The 13,447-nt window shown below is 41.7% G+C and overlaps 1 pseudogene; it reads right to left on the bottom strand.

Moving 5' to 3' along the window:
• Positions 1-7,050: 7,050 nt before the first annotated feature.
• LOC143785579 (uncharacterized) lies at positions 7,051-9,934 on the bottom strand (annotated as a pseudogene).
• Positions 9,935-13,447: the final 3,513 nt, after the last annotated feature.

The following is a 13,447-nucleotide window of genomic DNA, read 5'->3' as shown; positions in this document are numbered from 1 at the left end:
TGCGTCAGACCAGGGACTATTTGTGTTGGTTTATTTTTTATTTTTTTCCACGAGATCGAAGGCATCGCATGGATTGGCAGAAAAATAAAGATGGCAAAACTGTGTGGTGTTTTATTTCATTAAAATACTTTATTCTGCATGTGTGTGTGTGTATTTAACCCATTAACAACTATAGGATTAGTAATGGATAGGTGTCTTATTTACGCCTCTGCATTACTAAGCCGGCTTGATGTCACCTTACAATTCAAAGGTGACATTAACCCCCTATTACCCCATATGCCACAGCTACAGGGCAGTGGGAAGAGAGAGGCTAAGTGCAGAATTGGTGCATCTTACAGATGCGCCATTTCTGGGGTGGCTGAGTGTTGGTGTTTGTAGCCGGGAGGGGGGGGCAATAACCAGGGTCCCTTCCTAGGCTACAAATATCGGACCGCAGCTGTCTGCATAGCCTTTTCTGGCTATTAATTATAGGGGGACCCCACGTCATTTTTTGGGGGGTCCCCCTTTTTTTAATAGCCAGTAAAGGCTAAATATACAGCTGTGGGCTGATATTCATAGCCTGGAAAGGTCCATGGGTATTAACCTCTTCCCAGGCTATAAACATTGGCCCCTAGTCGCTGGCTTTCCCTCTCTGGCGCAGCAAATTATGCTGGAGCCCACGCCTTTTTTTCCATTTTTTTTATAAATTAAACATATTGCGGAGTGTGTGGCTGCATGTATTTCTATGCAGCTGAACGCTTCGGTCCAAAGTGCCGGCTGCAGTGTCGGGTACTGAGGAGCGAGACTCATGCGAGTTTCCCACAAGTGTGACCCCGGCCTAACGCAGATTTTGTGTGTGTGTCTTTATTTAACTCTTTATGTACCATTTTACTATGTTTATTACTAAACATCGGGCTTGGTATTTATCTATCTATAGATATATCTATCTATACATAGATATATCTATAGATGGATAGATATATCTATATCTAGATAGATAAATAAATATATCTATAGCTAGATGGATAATAGATAGATAGATAATAGATAGATCTATAGATAGCTAGATAGATATGGAAAAAGAAAACAAAGGGTGCAAAAAATCCTTCCAGGTATGTACCAAACCTCATGCTATAGTCCAAAAGAACGAAGGCAGCACTCCAATAGAAAAATTAAATGTTATTTTATTGGCCCATGTGCGCCGTTTCGATCCAAGATGTGGACTTGAGAAAGGTCAACATCTTTGGACCGGAAAGTCGCACATGGGCCAATAAATCACATTTATTTTTTTCTATTGGAGTGCTGCCTTCGTTCTTTTGGACGATAGATAGATTTGACACACTCCACAAGGAGGGTAAGCCACAAAAGGTCATTGCTAAAGAAGCCGGTTGTTCACAGAGTGCTGTATCCAAGCATATTTACCCCTTAACGACCAGAGGTATTTTTGGTTTTCCATTTTCATTTTTTGCTCCCCTTCTTCTCAAAGCCTTTTTTATTTTTTGGTCAAAATGGTCATGTGAGGTCTTGTTTTTTGCAAGATGAGTTGTATTTTTGAACAACACCATTGGTTTTAACGTATCATGTACTGGAAAATGGAGGGAAAAAAAATCCAAGTGCTGTGAAATTGCAAAAAAAAGTGCAATCCCACAGTTGTTTTTTTTTTTTTTTTTTACCATGTTCACTAAATGCTAAAACTGACCTGCCATTATGATTCTCCAGGTCAATAGGAGTTCATCGACACCATACATATCTAGGTTCTTTTTTTTTAAGTGGTGAAAATAAATTCCAAAGTTTAACAGAAAAAAAAATTGCGCCTTTATTTCGATACCCTTAGGGTCCCTTTCCACCTGCGAGATAAAAAACGGTCCGTAATCTGGACCGAAAAAACGGATGGAACGTATGCGATTTTCATGCGAGTGTCATGCGAGTACAATGCGATTTTTAATCGCATCATCCGTTTTTTATAATCGCATCATCCGTATGACATCCGTATTACTGTCCGATTTGTACGCACCGGTGTCCTTTGAAAAGCCGGCAATTCAGCGCGGTGTACAGTAAAATCACACTGACAGGTTAGAATAGAGTAGATATATACACATATAATAGGTATATATACATATATATATGTCAGTGAGACACCTATATATGTATATTTATATTTAATGCAGCGCAAGATAGCATAAAAGCCGCTAATTCAATTGCCGGCTTTTAATTTCTCCTTCCCAAACCCGACAGGATATGAGACATGGTTTACATACAGTAAACCATCTCATATCCCCCTTTTTTTTGCATATTCCACACTACTAATGTTAGTAGTGTGTATGTGCAAAATTTCAGCGCTGTAGCTATTAAATTTAAGGGTTAACTCGCGGAAAAAATTGGCGTGGGCTCCCGCGCAATTTTCTCCGCCAGAGCGGTAAAGCCAGTGACTGAGGGCAGATATTAATAGCCAGGAGAGGGTCCATGGTTATTGGCCCCCCCGTGGCTAAAAACATCTGCCCCCAGCCACCCCAGAAAAGGCACATCTGGAAGATGCGCCTATTCTGGCACTTGGCCACTCTCTTCCCACTCCCTGTAGCGGTGGGATATGGGGTAATGAAGGGTTAATGCCACCTTGCTATTGGAAGGTGACATTAAGCCAGATTAATAATGGAGAGGCGTTAATTATGACACCTATCCATTATTAATCCAATTGTAGGAAAGGGTTAAAAAACACACACACACATGATTACAAAGTAGTTTAATGAAATAAAGACAGCGGTTGTTGTAATAATTTATTGCTCTCTCAATCCATCAGGAACACCCTCGCTTGGCAACATAATAAACGCACAAGATACATACCCTCAGATGTCAGATCACGTCCCACGATGTAATCCATCTGAAGGGGTTAACTAATATTACAGGCAGGAGCCCTGCTAAATGCAGCTGTGCTCCGTGCTTGTAATTCCCCTGCGAATGAATGAAATGTAGGTCATTGACCTACATTTCCCTCAGTCGCGGTGATGCGCCCCCTGGTGGATGTCCTCATATGACCTGGAGCGTGGGAAAAAGTTCCCAGGCTGCAGTTTATGAGAACATCCACCAGAGGGCGCCTCACCGCGACTCAATGTAAGTACAGATCCAGCTTTCCTTTCAGCACCCGGGGATTACAGGCACCAGTGAGTGGTTTATCGCAGCTCGTGCCTGTAATATTAGTTAACCCCTTCAGATGGATTACCTCGTGGGACATGATCGGACATCAGAAGGTATGTATCTTGTGCGGTTATTATTTTGCCAAGCGAGGGTTTCCTGATGGATTGAGAGAACAATAAATTATTACAACAACCGCTGTGTTTATTTCATTAAACTACTTTTAAATCATGTGTGTGTGTGTTTTTTAACCCTTTCCTACAATTGGATTAATAATGGATAGGTGTCATAATTGACGCCTCTCCATTATTAATCTGGCTTAATGTCACCTTACAATAGCAAGGTGGCATTAACCCTTCATTACCCCATATCCCACCGCTACAGGGAGTGGGAAGAGAGTGGCCAAGTGCCAGAATAGGCGCATCTTCCAGATGTGCCTTTTCTGGGGTGGCTGGGGGCAGATGTTTTTAGCCACGGGGGGGCCAATAACCATGGACCCTCTCCTGGCTATTAATATCTGCCCTCAGTCACTGGCTTTACCGCTCTGGCGGAGAAAATTGCGCGGGAGCCCACGCCAATTTTTTCCGCCATTTAACCCTTTATTTCAGCAGCTACAGCGCTGAAATTTTGCACATACACACTACTAACATTAGTAATGTGGAATATGCAAAAAAAAGGGGATATGAGATGGTTTACTGTATGTAAACCATGTCTCATATCCTGTCGGGTTTGTGCAGGAGAAATGAGAAGCCGGCAATTGAATTAGCGGCTTTAATGCTATCTAGTGCTGCATTAAATATAAATATACATATATAGGTGTCTCACTGACATATATATATGTATATATACACATTCTATGTGTATATATCTACTCTATTCTAACCTGTCAGTGTGATTTTACTGTACACCGCGCTGAATTACCGGCTTTTCAAAGGACACCGGTGCGTAAAAATCGGACAGAACTCGCATGGTGCGAGTGCTGTGCGATTTTTTTCTCGCACCCATTGACTTGCATTGGCGAGTCTCGTCCGAGAATCGCAGCAATACGCAGCATGCTGCGATTTTTTTCTCAGCCGATCCAGATTTTTCTCAGTCCGATTTCGGCTGAGAAAAAAATCGCAAATCAAAAGACACCTATTAACTAACATTGGTCCGAGTGCAATCCGATTTTTTATCGGATTGCACGCGTCCGTTTTCCTCGCAAGTGGAAAGGGACCCTTAGCGTCTCCATTTTTCGGGATCTTGGGTTGGGTGAGAGCTTATTTTTTACATGCTGAGCTAATGTTTAATACAATTTTGGTGCAGATATGTTCTTTTGATCGCCTGTTATTGCATTTTAATGCAATGTTGCGGCGACCAAAAAAATGTAATTCTGGTGTATTGACTTTTTTCTCCTTATGCCATTTAGCGACTGGGTTAATTATTTTTTTATATTGATAGATCAGTTGATTCTGAATACGGTGATACTAAATTATGTATGTTTGATTTTTTTTATTGTTTTATTTTTATTGGGGCGAAAGGGGGTGATTTGAACTTTTAAATTTTTACATTTTCTTTAATATTTTTAAAAACGTTTTTTTTTACTTTTGGCATCCTTCAATAGTCTCCATAGGAGGCTAGAAGCTGCCATAATCCAATCGGTTTTGCTACATAAAAACGATTATCAGATCGCCTATATGTAGCAGATTTGCTCACTTGCTATGAGCGCCGACCACCGGGCGGCGCTCATGGCAATCCGGCATTGACAAACTGCTGGAGACCTTGGGTTGTCATGCTGACCCATCGGTGACCAACGTGATCACGTGACGGGGTCAACGATGGGCCGGATTTCCGGCACGTTAAATGTCGCTGTCAGAGATTGACAGCGGCATTTAACTAGATAACAGCCACAAGTGGATCACAATTCCACCCGCAGCTGTTAGATGCACATGTCAGCTGTTCAAAACAGCTAACATGTGCTGGAAAATATGTGGGCTCAGCGCCGCCGCCCACATTAAAGGGAGGGAGTCCAACGTCGGCATACTATTATGCTCGATGTCAGAAAGGGGTTAATGGAAAGTTGAGTGGAAGGAAAAAGTGCACATGCAATCGGGATAACCTTGATAGGAATGTTAGAAAAAGGCCATTCAAGAATTTGGGGGAGATTTACAAGGAGAGGACTGCTGCTGGAGTCATTGCTTCAAGAGTCACCATACATAGACATATCCAGGACATGGGCTACAAGTGTCACATTCCTTGTATCAAGCCACTCATGACCAATAGACAACGCCAGAAGCGTCTTACCTGGGCCAAGGAGAAAAAGAACTGGACTATTGCTCAGTGGTCCAAAGTGTTTCCAGATGAAAGTAAATTTTGCATTTCATTTGGAAATCAATGTCCCAGAGTCTGGAGGAGGAGTGGAGAGGCCACAATCCAAGCTGCTGGCGGTCTAGTGTGAAGTCTCCACAATCAGTGATGGTTTGAGGAACCATGTCATCTGCTGGTGTAGGTCCACTGTGTTTTATCAAGACCAAAGTCAGCGCAGCCGTCTACCAGGAAATTTTAGAGCACTTCATGATTCCCTCTGCCGACAAGCTTTATGGAGGTGACAATTGCATTCTCTAGCAGGACTTGGCACCTGTCCACACGGCCAAAAGTACCAATACCTGGTGTAAAAACAACAGTATCACTGTTCTTGATTGGCAGCAAACTCGCCTGACCTTAACGCTACGGAGAATCTATGGGGTATTATCAAGAGGAAGATGAGACACCAGACCCAACAATGCAGACGAGCTGAAGGCTGCTATCAAAGCAACCTGGGCTTCCATAACCCCTCAGCAGTGCCACAGGCTGATCGCCTCCATGCCACGCCGCATTGATGCAGTAATTGATGCAAAAGGAGCCCCGACCAAGTATTGAGTGCATTTACTGATCATACATTTCAGTAGGCCAACATTTCGGATTTTAAAATCATTTTTCAAGCTGGTGTTATAAAGTATTCTAATTTACTGAGATAATGACTTTTGGGTTTTCATTGGCTGTAAGCCATAATCAGCAAAATTAACAGAAATAAACACGTAAAATAGATCACTCTGTTTGGGATGACTACAAAATACAGTAAAAAGAAATAAAACAAAATTGAATCCACTTTTTCTCCTATTAAAAATAGAGAAATAAAAAATACACAAAAATCTAGCGTCTCCAAATCCGTAAAAGTCTGATCCATAAAAATATAAAATTGATTATATCCATCTCTAAATGCCATAATGTGAGAAAAATCTAAATACCAGTGTTTTGATTTTTTGGCTTCTGCAACAACGCAGTATGATCCAATAAGCAATCGAAACATCATATCTACCCCACAATGTTATGAATAAAATATAATCTCGGGGCACAAAAAAACAAGCCATCATGTACAGTAACTCCATAGACATAAAAAATTAAAACGTTATGGGGCTTAGTAAATGTCGACATCAGACACACTTCCTCCAACACACAGTATGATATCCTCACAGCTCCCAATACAACATGCTGGTGGCCATCAAAGCCACCTCCCACAATATGATCATAGCCCCACACACAGTTCATGGTGATCCCCACAGTCCACTCACACAGTTTGATAGTGGCCCCTGCACAGTTGATGGTGGTCCCCACAGTCCCATCACATGGTATGTTTGTAGCCCCCACAGCTCCTCCACACACAATGTGATGGCCTCCCATAGTATAACAGTTGCACCCACAGCCTCCCACACACACACATACACAGTCTGATGATGGCACCCACAGCCCACCAAGACAGTATGATGAACCCCATAGTATGATTACGATGCACGCCCCTCCCCACATGATAGCCTCACAATTTTTAATTCCAATAATTCCATTATTTATTATGAACCACCTTTTGGGTTAACAAACATCCTAAAAGCAGTTTTGTATACTTTGTGGGTTGATAATTTTAAAGTAATATCCCTTCAGGGGAATTTCCCATATATAGCCTTATAGGGCACTTAAAAGTTTAAGTGCCTAAAATAAGTTTAGTAAGTTGCCCAAAAATTATGAAAACTTGCTGCTAAACTTTTAACTAATGTGACAAAAACTATAATTATTTTGACATTGTAAACATAAGGAAAATGTTACTTATTAACTTTTTTTGTGTAGTATGTCTATTAAGATTAAGGGTATAAACATTCAAAGTTTGAATTTTGCTATTTTATTTTGTCATTTTTTCTGAATAAAAGTGAAACATTGATTTAAATTTAATACTAACATAATATACAGTACAGACCAAAAGTTTGGACACACCTTCTCATTTAAAGATTTTTCTATATTTTCATGACTATGAAAATTGTACATTCACACTGAAGGCATCAAAACTATGAATTAACACATGTGGAATTATATACTTAACAAAAAAGTGTGAAACAACTGAAAAAAATTCTTATATTTTAGGTTCTTCAAAGTAGCCACCTTTTGCTTTGATGACTGCTTTGCACACTCTTGGCATTCTCTTGATGAGCTTCAAGAGGTAGTCACCGGGAATGGTCTTCCAACAATCTTGAAGGAGTTCCCAGAGATGCTTAGCACTTGTTGGCCCTTTTGCCTTCACGCTGAGGTCCAGCTCACCCCAAACCACCTCGATTGGGTTCAGGTCTGGTGACTGTGGAGGCCAGGTCATCTGGCGTAGCACCCCATCACTTTCCTTCTTGGTCAAATAGCCCTTACACAGCCTGGAGGTGTGTTTGGGGTCATTGTCCTGTTGAAAAATAAATGATGGTCCAACTAAATGCAAACCGGATGGAATAGCATGCCGCTGCAAGATGCTGTGGTAGCCATGCTGGTTCAGTATGCCTTCAATTTTTAATAAATCCCCAACAGTGTCACCAGCAAAGCACCCCCACACCATCACACCTCCTCCTCCATGCTTCACGGTGGGAACCAGGCATGTAGAGTCCATCCGTTCACCTTTTCTGCGTCGCACAAAGACACGGTGGTTGGAACCAAAGATCTCAAATTTGGACTCATCAGACCAACGCACAGATTTCCACTGGTCTAATGTCCATTCCTTGTGTTATTTAGCCCAAACAAGTCTTTTCTGCTTGTTGCCTGTCCTTAGCAGTGGTTTCCTAGCAGCTATTTTACCATGAAGGCCTGCTGCACAAAGTCTCCTCTTAACAGTTGTTGTAGAGATGTGTCTGCTGCTAGAACTCTGTGTGGCATTGACCTGGTCTCTAATCTGAGCTGCTGTTAACCTGCGATTTCTGAGGCTGGTGACTCGGATAAACTTATCCTCAGAAGCAGAAGTGACTCTTGGTCTTCCTTTCCTGGGGCGGTCCTCATGTGAGCCAGTTTCTTTGTAGCACTTGATGGGTTTTGCCACTGCACTTGGGGACACTTTCAAAGTTCCCAATGTTTCAGACTGACTGACCTTCATTTCTTAAAGTAATGATGGCCACTCATTTTTCTTTACTTAGCTGCTTTTTTCTTGCCATAATACAAATTCTTACAGTCTGTTCAATAGGACTATCAGCTGTGTATCCACCAGACTTCTGGTCTGTACTGTACGTGTTGGGAAAAACATTCTTAGATAACTGGGATTTATGATGAAAAGTTCTTTGTTATTACCACAATAAAGTGACATGTCAGATTTAAAATAATTGGTCTTTGTTACCAAAGGGTTAAAATGGCTTCTTCCCAATGTGAATTCTCTGATGTCTAACAAGTTGTAATTTCGCAGTAAAACATTTCCCACATTCTGAACATGCAAATGGCTTCTCTCCTGTGTGATTTCTCTCATATTTAGCAAGATCTGATTTCTTAGAAACACATTTCCCACATTCTGAACATGAATATGGCTTCTCTCCTGTGTGAATTCTCTCATGTGTTAGAAGAGATGATTTATCTGTAAAACATTTCCCACATTCTGAGCATGAAAATGGCTTCACTCCTGTGTGAATTCTTTCATGTATAATAAGATGACATTTGAAATTAAAACACTTTCCACATTCGGAACATGAAAATAGCTTCTCCCCTGTGTGATTTCTCTCATGTGTAACAAGATGATATTTCTTAATTAAACATTTCCCACATTCTGAACATGAAAATGGCTTCTCTCCTGTGTGGGATCTCTCGTGTACAACAAGATGTGATTTCATAGCAAAACATTTCTCACATTCTGAACATGAAAATGGTTTATCTTCTGTGTGATCTCTCTGATGTGTAAAAAGAGTAGATTTAATTGCAAAACATTTTCCACATTCTGAACATAAATATGGCTTCTCCCCTGTGTGATTTCTCTCATGTGTAACAAGATGATATTTCTTAATAAAACATTTCCACATTCTGAACATGAAAATGGCTTCTCTCCTGTGTGGGATCTCTCGTGTACAACAAGATGTGATTTCATAGCAAAACATTTCTCACATTCTGAACATGAAAATGGTTTATCTTCTGTGTGATCTCTCTGATGTGTAAAAAGAGTAGATTTAATTGCAAAACATTTTCCACATTCTGAACATAAATATGGCTTCTCTCCTGTGTGAATTCTCTCATGTACAACAAGATAAGATTTATGATTAAAACGTTTCCCACATTCTGAGCATGAAAATGGTTTCTCTCCTCTGTGGGATCTTTCATCTACAACAAGATTTGATTTCAGAGCAACCGATTTCCCACATTCTGAGCAAGAAAATGGTTTCACTTCTGTGTGAATTTTTCTATGTTTAGTATGATTCCTTTTATCTGTAAAACATTTCTCACATTCTGAGCATGAAATTAGCTTCTTCCATGAGGGTGCTCTTTGATCTTTCACACTAGTTATGCGACGTTTATTTTGTATAACAGTCTGTGATTAATTAAGATCTAGTTCTTTAATATGAAGGGCTGAGCGTATATCTGAGATGTTGCTATGCTCTTCATATGTATCTTGTGCTATGCTACCACCTTCTGCTTTAAAATGTGAAGATATCAGATGTCCTTTGGAGCTGCTGGTATACTCATCTGCCAAGAATAAAACAGATTTAATTTTTTAACAAAATAATCTTTAAAATCATATTCATCTAAATATGAAAATGACAAATTTAGGAAAAAGTTTAAAATTTCATACAAATTGAAAGATAGGTAACAACTGACTAAAGTGTAATTTACATGATGTGATGATTGCAAAAAGATTCAATTGTACTAATATTCCTTCCCCAGTGTAAATATGAAATGTCAAAGGATAAAACATTTGTAATTTTTTGCAGATTTTATACAAGCATAAAAATTATTGTCTGCAGCGCATTTCTTTGTGTAAATAGAGGATGTTCTGCAATAAAAAAAAATGCATGAGAGAACAGAAAGAAACCATCATTGCTACATCACAATCTGTCTAAATAATCATCTAAGGGGTACTTCTGTCTGTCTGTCTGTAACAAAAATCCGGCGTCGCTGATTGGTCGCGGCCAACAGGCCACGACCAATCAGCGACAGGCTTAGTCTGGCCTGCGAGTTGGCCCCTCCCTACTCTCCTCCAGTCAGTGCCCCCTCCCTACTCCCATCCAGTCAGTGCCAGTGTGTCACCCCATCCCGGACCAACTTTTTACTTTTGATGCTGCATATGCAGCATCAATAGTAAAAAGATATAATGTTAAAAATATTTAAAAAAAAAAAAAAAAGAAATGTGCTATTCTCACCTTCCGACGTCCACCGTCTTTCGCGAGACCGCTAAGTCATCGGGGTAATTTCGCAATGCATCTCTGGGAACGGAAACTGGCGGCCGCATCTCGCGTGTCGGGACAGCTTCGCTGGACGACGGAGGGTGAGTATATAACTATTTTTTATTTTAATTTTTTTTTTTTAACAGGGTTATGGTGCCCACATTGCTATATACTACGTGGGCTGTGTTATATACTGCGTGGGCTGTGTTATATACTACGTGGCCTGTGTTATATACTGCATGGGCTGTGCTATATACTATGTGGCTGCTATACAGTATACTATGTGGCTGCTATATACTACGTGGCTGTGCTATATACTACGTGGCTGTGTTATATACTACGTGGCTGTGCTATATACTATGTGGCTGTGCTATATACTACGTGGCTGTGCTAAGCGCGACATACATATTCTAGAATACCCGATGCGTGTTATATACTGCGTGGGCTGTGCTATATATTACGTGGGCTGTGTTATATACTGCCTGGCTGCTATATACTATGTGGACAGTGTTATATACTGCATGGGATGTGTTATATACTACATGGTCTGTGTTATATACTGTATGGGCTGTTCTATATATTTCGTGAGCTGTGCTATATACTACGTGGCTGCTAAATACTATGTGGCTGCTATATACTACGTGGCTGTCTGTGTTACGTGGGCTGTGCCACATACTACGTGGCTGTATTATATACTGCCTGGCTGCTATATACTACGTGGGCAGTGTTATATACTGCGTGGGCTGTGTTATATACTACGTGGCCTGTTATATACTGCGTGGCCTGTGCTATATATTACCTGGGCTGTGCTATATACTAGTGGCTGCTATATACTACGTGGCTGTGCTATATACTACGTGGATGTCTGTTATGTGGGCTGTGCTATATAGTATGTGGCTGTGCTGTAAAAGATGTGGCTGTGCTGTATACTATGTTGCTGTGCTGTATACTACGCGGCTGGCCGCCACCAATCAGCAATATTGCCGCGGGATTTAAACACCGCTTTGGTGATTAGTCGTGCCTGGCCAACGGCGACCAATCAGCGAATCGCAGTCCGGACGTAAATTGGTGCTGGATTTCAACCACGCTTCACTGATTGGTTGCGCTCGGCTGGCCGCGACCAATCAGCGATATTGGCGCGGAATTTAACCCCCACTCACAGCGCGATGTACACACATATTCTAGAATACCCGATGCTTTAGAATCGGGCCACCATCTAGTCAAAGATAATAAGCCTCAATCAACTTCCTCTATCATCAGTTATATTCTCTTACAGCCGCTCACTTTCGGTCTTAAGGGAAAGTAGATGGTTGTAGCCGCCGTCTCTCTCTGAGCAGTGTCTGTTACAGCTCCCTGTATCACGCCAATGTCTGGAAGACACCAGGGCACATAGATTTAGCAGGCTTTACAGCTATGGTTATTCTCACGCTGCATAAACCTCCTCATACAGATTTGGCTTGAAAAAGGCATTCTGTTGCCGAAACGTCGGGGATGACGTATGCCTGTGCATACCTACATTGTGCTCTTTTTTCCTTTGTTTTTGGTGGCTGTTTTGTGCCTCTTTTTCCATTTTTTGAATATTGAACAATAAATTGTTCTCACTGAGTGCCGAGAGCAGAGAGAACCACAGAGTGCAGAGCCGAGAGCAGAGCAAAGCCTCAGAGTCCAGAGCAAGCCACAGAGTGCAGAGCCGAGAGCAGAGCAAAGCCACAGAGTGCAGAGCAAAGCCACAGAGTGCGGAGCCGAGAGCAGAGCAAAGCCACAGAGTGCAGAGCCGAGACCAGAGTGCTGAGTGGAGAGCAGAGAGGCGCAGAGCCACAGGTAGTGGCGAGCAGAGCGGAGAAGTGCAGAGCCACGGATAGTGGTGAGCAGAGGAGTGAACACAGAGGTACGCACATCAGAGTGGGAATGGCAAACAAACAAAGAAACAACAGGAACAAACATAGACCAGAGTTCAGACAGGAACAGACACGGATACTGGAACTGGACACAGATAGGCCTGCGTATTGTAGCCCTCAGAGACAGGAAACAGAACACGACCTGGCAGCTCAGCAGCAAATACTAACTGAGGGAAATAGTTTGCTCAGGCATCCTCCAATGGGTGAGGATGGCTTAAGTATCAGAGGCCTCTAGGCAATTGGCCGGCGCACCATAGGGAGGTGCACACAAACTCAATAAGAATCTGGATTTGCCTTCACCGCCCCCCTATGCACACAGCCAGGAAGTGTACACAGAGCAAGCAGCCATGAGGCACACGGCATGGAGCCGGCAGCAGACAGAACTCACAACATGGCCCGGGTGAGTGAGTTGATGTATCAGGCAGGTGAGGGATGGAAGGCCATGCAGTGATGCCGGCAGGGTTGTTTACATATATAATCTATATTTTAGCTGAATGGGGAAATCTACAGCCATAAAAACCTAAAACATAAACCTCTAGCCCATAATTGTCCAGTGCGGTGAATAAGGAGAATTTGAATTTTCTCTGATTTATTTCATGGAGACTCCTTATCAGGACGGTTACCTGTAGGAACTTCCTCTTTGCACCGCCACTCATCTCCCCGCACATCACTTTCTTCTTTCTGAATTATGGCTTCAGTATTAATATTCTTCAAGTTTTTGCCTGGATTTCAAAACTGTAAAAATAATAATAATGTAAAAGTCATAGA

Source organism: Ranitomeya variabilis, chromosome 7, assembly GCF_051348905.1.
Source record: "Ranitomeya variabilis isolate aRanVar5 chromosome 7, aRanVar5.hap1, whole genome shotgun sequence".
Classification (NCBI taxonomy): domain Eukaryota; kingdom Metazoa; phylum Chordata; class Amphibia; order Anura; family Dendrobatidae; genus Ranitomeya; species Ranitomeya variabilis.
The sequence above is the reverse complement of the archived record's forward strand: the minus strand, read 5'-3'. Positions and strand labels throughout refer to the sequence as shown.